The sequence below is a fragment of the Galeopterus variegatus genome, unplaced genomic scaffold (assembly GCF_000696425.1).
Source record: "Galeopterus variegatus unplaced genomic scaffold, G_variegatus-3.0.2 Scaffold870, whole genome shotgun sequence".
NCBI lineage: Eukaryota > Metazoa > Chordata > Mammalia > Dermoptera > Cynocephalidae > Galeopterus > Galeopterus variegatus.
Genome location: NW_007726981.1, coordinates 145085 through 156304, shown reverse-complemented (window position 1 = coordinate 156304; position 11220 = coordinate 145085).

Below are 11220 nucleotides of genomic sequence, written 5' to 3'. Positions count from 1 at the left end.
CGGAAAAAAAAAAAAAAAAAAAAAAAAAAAGAAATATTATTATTTGTTCCACTATTATTACTATTTGTTCCGTTATTATTAATTATTTATTTATTCAGAGTTCCTCCGTTTTCCTCCCATATTCTTTTTCTGTCCCAGGAGCCCATTTGGGATCCCACATAACATTTTTTTTTTCCTTTTTTGTCTTTTTTACTGACCGGCAACGGGATCGCAACCCTTGGTGTTGCGCCTGCACCACGCTCAGCCAGTGAGCAGGAACCGGTCTCCACATGGGATCTGAACCCTCGGCGGGAGCGCCGCCGCGCTCTCAAGCAGCGCACTCTCTAGTGTGCCACTGGGCCAGCCCCCACATAACATTTTGTGTTCCTAACTCTTTAGGCTCCTCCTGGCTGTGACAGTTTCTCCGGCTTTTCTTGGTTTTGGTGACTTTGACAGTTTTAAGGAGGACTAGTCAGGTGTAATATTCCTTCATTGGGATTTGGCTGATGTTTTCCTCGTAATTGGACTGGGGCTATGGGTTTTTTGTGTTGTTTTGTTTTTCCGTGGCTGGCCGGTATGGGGATCTGAACCCTTGACCTTGGTGTTATAGCACCACGCTCTCCCAAGTGAGCCACTGGTCAGCCCCTCTGTGCCTCGCTTTTTTTCTTTTCTTTTCTTTTTTTATCATAAAGTATCTTAGCAATCCTTCTGCAAGATTTCTTATTCTTTTATACAACTGCATAGTACTCCATGGCATGAATGAATCGTGATTCTATCACTTATTTACCCCTTACACTTTTTCTAAGCTTTCTATCCAGGTCTAACTCTAGAGCTTATATCTTTAACTACTAAGCTACAAGGGTACTTCAAAAAGTTTGTGGAAAAACAAAATTGAAAGATAATACAAATCTTTCCACGAACTTTTTTTTTTTTTTTTTGGCAGCTGGCTGGTGCAGGGATCCAAACCCTTGACCTTGGTGTTACCAACACCATGCTGTAACCAACTGACCAGCCCCCATGGACATTTTGAAGTACCCTCATATTCGGCTAAGAACCCTTGCTCTCCAGGGTGATATTAAAAATATTTAGGTACAAGTGTAGCTGGTGGCACTGACTAATGAGCATGCATGCTCTGGAGGAGGTGCCAGCAGCTCTGTTAGTGGCTGGACCTTGGGAAGGTCCAGGGATTCTAGGCAAGGGCCAGGCAGAAGACTCCAGCTATTTATCAAGCCTTCCTAGACTTTGATAAGCCCAAGGTCACAGCCAAGTCTAGAACACAGGTTGTCTTGCTCCCTACCTGCTGGCATGGAGGGTCCGAGCCCTCCTGAAGCCATTTTCCACCTGATCCTTCTTCTTGAGAGGATCTTAGGTGTCAGGGGGGAAAAAAAAGCTAGCAGGTCCTTGCAGAGCTTCCATAGGAACTCTGCAAACAGCCAGGACTAGATGACAGGGAGGGGGTCCCGTCTGTGGTAGCCAGAATGTCCCAAGAGCCCCTGGCCAATCTCTGACTGATCCTGCATGCCTGGAAGACCATTCTTTTGTTTCTGAACCCTCTGGGAGGGTGGATAAAAAAAGAGAGTATTGGGATGCCTGGCGAGGTGGAACTTAACATTTTTTAATCAGTGGAAGCTGCCAGCCACCTTTCCTTTGTAAAGTGGAGACAGCTAAGCTCCTTGAAGCAGAACTTCTTCATTTAGGAAGAGTCAATTGAATGATTCCTCTTGGTTTTATTCATACTGAAGGCAGGTGGGTGCCCATTGTTCTGGGGAAATGGTGATAACAGTGCTGTTGCTGGGTGGATTGGTCAGCGGCCGCTGCGCGCCCAACACACCATCCCCACCTCCCGTGGTTTAAAGTACTGAGCATTTAGTTTTGTTCTTGAGTCTGCAGAGCAACCGTGTGATTCTTCGGGTCTCGACTGGGCTCCTTCCTGCCTCTGCAGTGAACTAGGGGTCGGGCAGGCAGCACTGCTCATCTTGGCTGGGTCCTCTTTCTTGTCTAGGGGTGAGGTGGCTATTGGCTGGGACAAGGGGGCTCTCTTCCATGTGACGTCCCATCTTCTGGCAGACTAGCCTGAGGTTATTCCCAAGGAAGCTGGACTTTAAGGGAAGAAGTGAGCAAGACCTCTTGAACTTGGAAGCAGGTCTTACTCCACTTGACCTTGAGATGGCAGTGGATCCAGCTGACCCCCTGACTGCAACCTTGCAAGAAGCCCTGGAACAACGGACAAGCTAGCTAAGCGGTGTCTGGACTCTTGATCCACAGAAACTATGAGATAATACATGGGGTGTTTTGAGCTGCTACGTTTGTGCTGATCTGTTGTGCAGTAATAGCTACCTAGTACTAATGCTTGGACAAAGGCCACCTCTCCCCCAAATTCTTTGAGGTTCAGGCAGGGCTGGCTTCAATCTGGGCACCAGGGAGGGAGGCTGCCACCCAAGTGGAGCAACCCTACCCATATCATCTGGAGCCCACCTTTGCATGCAAAGGCTGCTTACTGCAAACACCTGCGACCCCCTCTCTGAAGGTGTTTTCCCAGCTGTCGGAGCACACTCAGCCCTCTGCAGGCCAGGTCAGAAGATGGGAGACTTAATGCAGACCTCAGACTTTATGGATGAGGAGTTAGGAGACAAACACTTCAGCCCCCTCACCCCTCTGTTGGGATAACCCCGAAGTACATTCTATGTAGTCTCCCACGGGCTCCCAGTAGACCACACAGCCACCTGCTCCCCGACACCCCCTGTGTTGGCTCTTTCCCTCCCAGTCTTTCTTTCTTTTCTCCTCCTGATGCTTCCTGGGGTCACCTTCCAGACACCAAGAGGATGATTTCTGTGTCTCTTTCTTAGGAAGTCCAATCAAAGACACCCAGGGCTGGCCAATCTGAGGACAATGTACCTCTGACCTCACTGATTGGCTCAGGACCCATCAGAGAAAGTTCCCGAACATTTGGTGGACTTGAGGGGTAAGTTCTGCTGTGAGGGAGAAGACCTATTTTCCTTAAGGGTTGCTGAGTTGACAGAAGTCTGGTCCTCCTGGGAGCCATCTCATCACCACGTGGAAAAGCCTCCCTGTGAATGGAGCTAACAGAGAGGAAAGCAGATGATCTTAACATGATTTTCGCACCTGGATCAAACCATACCTGAAGCTATAATTTTTACTACAATAACTCTTTTTTCTTTTCTTAAGCCAATCTGAAACGAGTATTTTTGTTTGTTTGTTTTTGTGACTTCCAAAGTCCTGGATATTGAAGAATGAAGCTGGTAAAGCTGGTCTCATGGGCACTGTATGAGTTTGGTAGGGCTGCCATAAGAAGGTAACATAGACTGTGTAGCTTCAATGACAGAAATTTATTGCGTCACAACTCTGGAGCCTTGGAAGTCTGAGACGAGGTGTCAGCATGGTTGATCTCTTCTCGGTCTCTCTCCTTGGCTTGTAAATGGCCATGTTTTGCCTATGTCTTCAGATTGTCATCTCTCTGTGTGTATCTGGGTCCTAATCTCCTCTTTGTATAAGGACACTGTCAGGTTGGATGAGGGATCATCCTAATGACCGTTTAAATTTAATTACTTCTTTAAAGACCCTATCTGCAAATACAGCCACATTCCGGGGGGTTGGGACTTAACCATATGAGTTTTGAGGGGATACAATTCAGCCTAAAAGGGACGCCAAGAGGATGATTTCTCTGTGTGGAATCAACAGCACCTCTCTAACTGCAGAACTGTCCTGGTTGGTCCCAGGGGCTGCTGGGGATGAAAGGGGAGAGATGAGGCCCTAACACTTGGGTGGGGGGGAGGCAGTTAGAGATAAGAGCAGCCAGCTAAGCAGCTTTAGGTCTGCAGCTTGGTAGAAGCCCTTTCTGCAGAATGACCTTATAGCAGACTGGTTAAAGATGGAGACGCTGGTGCCAGAGTACCTGGGTTCAAATCCCAGCCCCAGAACTTATTTGCTGTGTGGCCCTGGGCAAGTTAGTAAACCTCTCTGTGCCTCAGTTTTCTGCCTATGTAAAGTAGGGGTAAAGATGCCTGATGGGCTCTGCTTTGGAGACTGGGGTTTAGACCCACCTGGTGGCCTTACCTTCTGAAATCATAGCTACACTGATGCTCTTACCCTTCCACTGAAGAACTTTCCATGGCTCCCTGTTACCTGCATCCAAGTTCCGACTCTTCCACCTGGCATTTGAGGCCTCTCAGTGGTTCAGTTCCACCTCTCTTTTCGATATTCTAGCAGTCTTGTGTGACTTCTGGCCTCCATACCCTTGCTTAAGACATTCCACCCAGCAGGCCTTCCTACCTCCTTCTCTCAGTCCCTCCAAATTTTCTCCATTCTTTAATGCTGCCCAATTCACATGTGGCCTCTTCCGGGAAGTCTTCCTGGGCTATCTTGAAATTTCCTCTGGTCTCCCATAGGACTTATCGACACCAATAATGTTCAAAGTGCTTGTCACAGCTCACATGACACTCACATCAGATCTCTGATGTAGATTCTATTTCTCAAACCCATTTTGCAGTCATGGACACTGCAAGATTAATTTCCTGGCCCAACATTAGAGGAGAGGCTAGGATGGAGACCCAGGCCCCTGGACCCTAAGATGTGTGCACCTACACCCTACTTTCTCTCCAGCTGGTTAATCCTGCCTCTGAATGTTTCTACGATGGACTGGGCTGCACTTCCTTGCCTGGGTGGTCTTCATACAATTCCTCCACCACGATTTTCAGGATGCTCTGCTGTGTCACTCCGGCTCTCCTTTGCACCAGAAAGCTGGACAGAGACCTGGAGTGGGAGGGACGGAGGGTGCTGAGGCAGAGGGGAGAGGATGGCAGAGTGAGGGCTGAGGTGAGATTGATCATCTGCAGAGGCTTGGGCTTCCGTGCCCACGTGACTGGTGGCTTTTGCGGAGACATATGGCATTGCAAACTCAGCACTTGGCTCAGCTGCCCCTGACCGCCACTGCCCCAGCCTCTGCTGGAAAGAGAAAGAGCCTGCTGAGCCCCTGATGCTTCCAAATAACCTGAGCAGGGTCCTCAGTGGCGTCCACTGAGCAGCACAACCCTGGCGTTCTCCCCAGAGGTGGGGAGGGCAGTGGACTGTAGCCGGGTGAATTGGAGTTCAAGTTCTGGATCTGCCATCCACTGGGTGAACTTGGGCATCCCCTTCAACCCCCCTGAGCCTCAGAGCTCTCCTTTGTAAAATGCTTCTCCAGACAGTCAGCTCGAGTGTGAATTTCGGAGGCTGATTGACAAATAGTAGTTGCTCAATAAACGATGGCCAAGATAATAGCAACAGCACAAAACACAATAGTGGTTGCAAATAACATAGCGGTTAAAGGGGGGTTGGGCTTTGCAATCACACATGCATGGGGTTGAATTCCAACTTTGGAATTTATGGGATGCCGAGACCATGGGCAAGTTGTTTAATCACTGGGAGCCCCAGTATTTTGATCAATGCAATGGGTACAGTGGTATTTTGTGCCTCTTGGGGGCTGTGAGGAGGAGGTGGGGAGGCCAAGAGGGCAAAATAAGACGCAGTGCTCAAGGTGTAATCTATGCTCAATACACACAACAGATTATTAATATTCTCCCCTGGAGGAGGTGGTGCTGGCCACAAGGTGGTCCAGGTCAGGTGATGCAGTTGCAGAATAATAGCATGGTCTGCAGAATAATGGCCCCCCAAAGATGTTCACGACCTAATCGCTCAATACACACAACAGATTATTAATATTCTCCCCTGGAGGAGGTGGTGCTGGCCACAAGGTGGTCCAGGTCAGGTGATGTAGTTGCAGAATAATAGCATGGTCTGCAGAATAATGGCCCCCCAAAGATGTTCACGACCTAATCCCCAGAACCCATGAATATGGTTACACGGCAAAGGGGAAATAAGGTTGCAGATGGAATAAATGTTGCAAATCAGCTGACTTTAAGAGAGAGAGAGATTATTTTGGATTATCCAGGGGCCCAATGTCCTCACAGGGTCCTCATAAGAGGAGGCAGGAGGGTCAGAATCAGAGAGAGACTGGAAGATGCTGCGCTGCTGGCTTTGCAGATGGAGGAAGGGGCCACGTGCTGAGGGCTGCAGAAGCCTCTGGAAGCTGGAAAGGAGGACACAGATTCCCCCTGGATCTTCTAGGAGGGACCGACCCTGCCCAAACTTTGATTTTAGCCCAGTGAGACCCATGTTGAACTTCTGACCTCCAGAACTATAAGATAATAAATTTTTATTGTGTTTATCACTATGTTTGTTGTTATTATGTTACAGCAACCACAGACGACTAAGACAGGCAGTCACTGGCACTGGCATATGTGGAAGGTCAAGAGTATGTCCATTGTTCCCTGCCTCCTGACATTCGTCTTCCTTTCTTCCTCACTTGCAGAATCACTGCTGGATTGAGGAGGATGAGAGATGGCATTCAGTTAAGACTTCATTTCCCAGACTCCCTTGCAGCTAGTGAGGTGTGGCCATGCCACTGAATTCTGGCCAATGAGATTTTAAGAGGGCTTCTGGGAAGGCTCTATAAAGAGGACAGTTCACTGGAGAAAGCCTCCTTTGTCCTTCCACCCTCTTTCCTTCCTGCTGATGGACCAAGGGTGTGATGTTCGGAGCTTCGGCAACCATTTTGGGCCATGAGGAGCAACATGATAGACACACTGAAGAAGACAGAAGACTACGTTTTGTGTGTGTGTGTGTGTGTGTGTGTGTGTGTGTGTGTGTGTATTTTGGCAGCTGGCCAGTATGGGGATCCAAACCCTTGTCCTTGGTGTTACAACACTACACTCTAACCAACAGAGCTAATCAGGCAGTACAGGACTATGTTTTTAAATAGCCACGTTAATCAGTCCTGGATGAATCGGTCATCCATTTATTTAACAAGCATTTACTGAGCACCTTCTGTGTGCCAGGCCTTAACCAGGCACTGGGAACATGTGAACAAAACAAAAAATTCCTTCCCTTGGGGAAGGTGGCAGCCGACCATAGACAAATACATAGTGTTAGGAAGAAAAGTGAGGACAGTAAGAGAGAGGAGGGACTGATCAGTGAAGGCTCTTGGAAGAGGTGCCTTTTGATGAAAGACCTGAATAACTTGTTGCATAAGATGTAAAATGTTTCTTAATGTTGAAACATGTTAACATGGAGTTTCCCATTCCTTGCAGCCAAAAGCATTGATATTGGCCTTTCACTCTTGGAGTTCTTACACCATATCCGTGGAGTGGGGGAAGGTCTGTGAGTATCCCATTTTACAGATAGGAAGACCAAGGCTCAGGAGGGATGGGGACATGCCGAAGATCACACAGTGGATAAGATGAAGAGCCAGGATTTGAACCCCTTAGGTGGGGCGGGTAGCTGGGAGCCATGGGAGGTTTGGAGCTGGGAACAACACAGTGAGATACACGTCCTGAGAGGAGGATCTGGTGGGGTCTGGAAGGTGCATGAAGAGACAGCTCCAACCTCCACACTTTTGCTTCTGTGGTCTCCCCTGCCTGCACCTGCGACGCCTTCTCTTTCCAATTCCAGCTGCAGCTACACCTCCTCCAGGAAGCCCCCCTAGCTTCCACTATCCCCCTGGCCCCATCATGTCCTGCAACTGAGAGCTCAGAAGGTCTAGGGACAGTTGCGGGTCCCTCCCCCATGCCCAGCCACAGTGCCAGCATACTTATGTATTGCTCTAGAAAAAACTGATTACATTCCAGCCTGACCTTCTCCCTGTCGGTGGGGCCCATTACTGTGTCAATCATGTGGCTCTGAGGGGGAAAAATTATTTTATCTTTAACGATATTTAAAACTTCTCAGCATGGCTGTCACGGGGACTGGGTATCTGCATCCTGAGAGCTCCTCTCTTGCTCTCTCCCTGCCTTACAGAAACTCTCGAACCTTCTGATTTGCAAACTAAATTCTCATCCTCTTAGGCCACCTGGTCTCCAAGTGGGGCTCATCCATCATAGACCCATCCAGATCTCTCTCTTTGTATCTCTGTCTTTGGCTCTCTGTCTCTCACTTTGTTGGTACTGGGGAGACCCAAGTAATCCCTCCTGAGTATCAAGTGCTCATTCACTGTGGGCTCCCACAGATTATTTCTTCCTCCTGAGCCCCCTGCGGTGGAGGTGCCACAATCATGCTCATTTTACAGTGTTGGAGACAGAGGCCCAGAGACACAAAGCCCTTTTTTCAAGATCACACAGCAATTAAGAGCTCAAACTGGGACGATTTCAACCCACGTCCACCTGTCACCAGAAATATCTTGTAAGCACTATTATCTGTCTCCACATAGAAAGTCTACTGTCCTTCCCCTTCAAAAGCTGTGTGGCATCTCGAAGTCTTTGGAAAGCTCAGCTCTCAGAGGTGGTTTAAATCTTAACTCGGCCACCGTGTGACCGTGCACTGGCATTGAATATACTCCTGTCTCGATTTCCTCATCAAGGGAATGGGCATCCATCGGCCTTGCCCCTTGTGGGGCTGTTGGGAGTTGGGGACCTGAACGTCACGGTAGCACTATCAGATAAAGTACAGGATGCCCGGTTCAATTTGAATTTCAGATAAACAACCAATATATATATATATTTTAAAAGTAAAATTATATCCCAAATATTGCATGGGATATTCTTATACTAAAAATTCAAATGTTGCTTGTCTGAAACTCAGATTTCATTGGGAGTCCTGTATTTTTATTGCCCACAGCTAGCAATGCTGGCACAGAGCTCTGGAAGGATAGAAGGTTCTGGATATTGTGGGGCAGACGCATTTGCATGCACGGTACCAGACCTTCCCAGGCACTATGGGCACAACGAGGTCTCCAAACAAAGCGTGCTGGGAGACTTGTGAGCGATAGAGTACATGTTCCTTTGCTGGAGCCAGGGCCCGTCTCGGTCATTTGAAAATGGTGGCATCCATCAGGGCTTGGCCCTGTACGGCAAAGCTGGCCAGAAGCCCAACACTCCATGAGGTGACACAGAGCACAGCAAAACTCAGGTCACTGTCTCCCCGTCCCATCTTCCTGCACCCCCAGCCACTCATCACAGCCTGTCCCCAAGGCCGGTGGTCCTGTCCTCAAGGTGTCAATACCTCCCTTTCTAAATTTCACCCTGGAAATCAATTAGGGTCTGGGCGAGTTGATTATAAATCAGCTATTTTCATAATTGTTATGTCTTTAATAAATCAAAGCTGTGCCCGTCGCAGGCAAAATGGAGCTGTTCTCTGGGGGTCATTAATTTCCCAGGGGAAGACAGGACCGCGGCCACATTCCCTCATCCTCCACCCAATCCAGGAGGCTGCTGGCCAGCCGGGGAGTTCCTGGACCCGGGCCGGGCTGTTCCATTATGGAATTGCTTAAGCAGCGTTTTAAATAACAAAAAGGGATATCATTTAATTTTTTCGCAACGTGGAAATCAATACACTGTCCTTCAGGCGGCCTGACAGATCGTCTTGGCGAGCTTCTCCAAGTTAATCCAATTTCCCTGGGTCTGGCTGGGACCAGCCGGGCTGGGCGAGACCTCCCACATCCCGGCATCAGCCCAGGCTGCAATCTGTGGGCTCAGCGGGTTCCCAACCCTGCCCCATAAGCACTGCAGGGATATACAGCGGGGGGCGGGGAGGTGGGGAGAAGCCATTTCTTTAGACCAGGGATAGTTTTGCGTCCCTCAGAGACATTTTTTTGTCATGACTTGGGGGGCACTACTAGCCAAGGACGCTGCTCAGCAGCCTACAGAGCACAGCACAGCCACACGACAGAGACCAGTCCAGCCCCAAGTGTTCACGGTGCCAGCGGGGAGAGACCCTGTTTTAAGGCGATTCACAGAAGGCAGTTCAGAGGACACCTTCATCTTGCCCGTTTTTGCTTCCGAATCCTGTGTCCTGCTTATTCCAAAGTTCAGAGGGACACGGCCTGCTGTGACAGCAGAGAGATGTGGGTTTGTGTCCTGGGCCAATTCCACTAGTAGTATTGAGCAATTACTGTATACCAAGCGCTGTTCCAGGTATTGGGGGTCCAGCCACCGATAAGATGAACAAAACACCTGCTATCTCGGAGGCTGGCTCCACGGGGTTTTTTGTCACCGCAGTACAACCAGCCAAGCCATCCAGACTGATGTGAGACATCATAGCCCCGCCGGCTGCGAGATCTTAGGAGACTCACCTCTCCTTTCTGAGCCTGAGGAAGAGAAGATGCGTTTGTTAGCAACACGGGAGACCTTGTAGGGGGAGGGGCAGTTCTCAGAAGGTAAACTGAGTCCATTGACTTCATTATAAGCCTGGAGATGAATTCGTGGGAGAAAAGGCCTCCTTTCACCCTCCCTCCTGGTTGCCAGAATTGAAGATTTGGACCCAGAAATCCTAACCAGGAGGCCTAGAGGTGCTGTAGCCTAGGGACTAAGAGATCAAGTCCTGGCTCTACCACCCACTGGCTGTGTGATCTTCAGCAAAGGACTAGGCCTCTCTGGGCCTCAGTTTTCTTATCTGTCAACTTCCTGACCTCTCTTTCCAAGGACTCCACTGCTGCACTACCTGTGTCATGACATACAGGGAGAGGACTTGAGAGGACGGGGGAAGCAGGAGGGGTGGGCCAGCCAGCCATGTGGGGGCCTCTGTTTGAGCAAAAGTCTGGAGGTAGAAAAACCTGCAGTTTGAAGGAAGAGGCTAGGACTAGATCTCAGAAGAGAGAATGAACCTCGATTCTTGATGACCAGCTGAAAATGCTGGATCAAACCATTCCTGAAGCCCACCCTATTCTAAACTAAATGCAAACCTGGCCTCACATTGCCTCGTGAACCACTGAGGCTGGAGGACATGGTGAGCTGGTGGAATGGGCTTCTCCCCTGGTGCTGCCGTGACTTGCGGTTTGTCAGGTTGAATCATTTGGACACCTTCATCACCTGAAACCATGGGAGGTGCTAGAGCACAGAAGTGACTCCTTGAAAGTTCCCAATGATTGCACTTTCCTTTCCCTGGCTAGCTTGGAGAAAGCCTTGGGTCTGAGCCGGCCTGCTGAGATCCCCCAATCCCTCTGTGTCCCCCCCCCCCCCCCCCCTGCTGCTGGGCTGTCATCGCTGCGGGAGAGCCTGGGAACAGAGACGAGAATGACCCATGATTGTGACAGAGGACTCTGCTCTAATTTTCCCAAATGGGTTTTGAGCGGCTAATGCGGCCCCCGCTGGGTAGGAGATGGAGCGCCCGGCGGGGCCTCTAAGCCTAGAGCATTCAAGGCCAGCCCGCTGCAGTCGGAGCCTTCCCCCCCCCCCCCCCCCCCCCCCCCCCCCC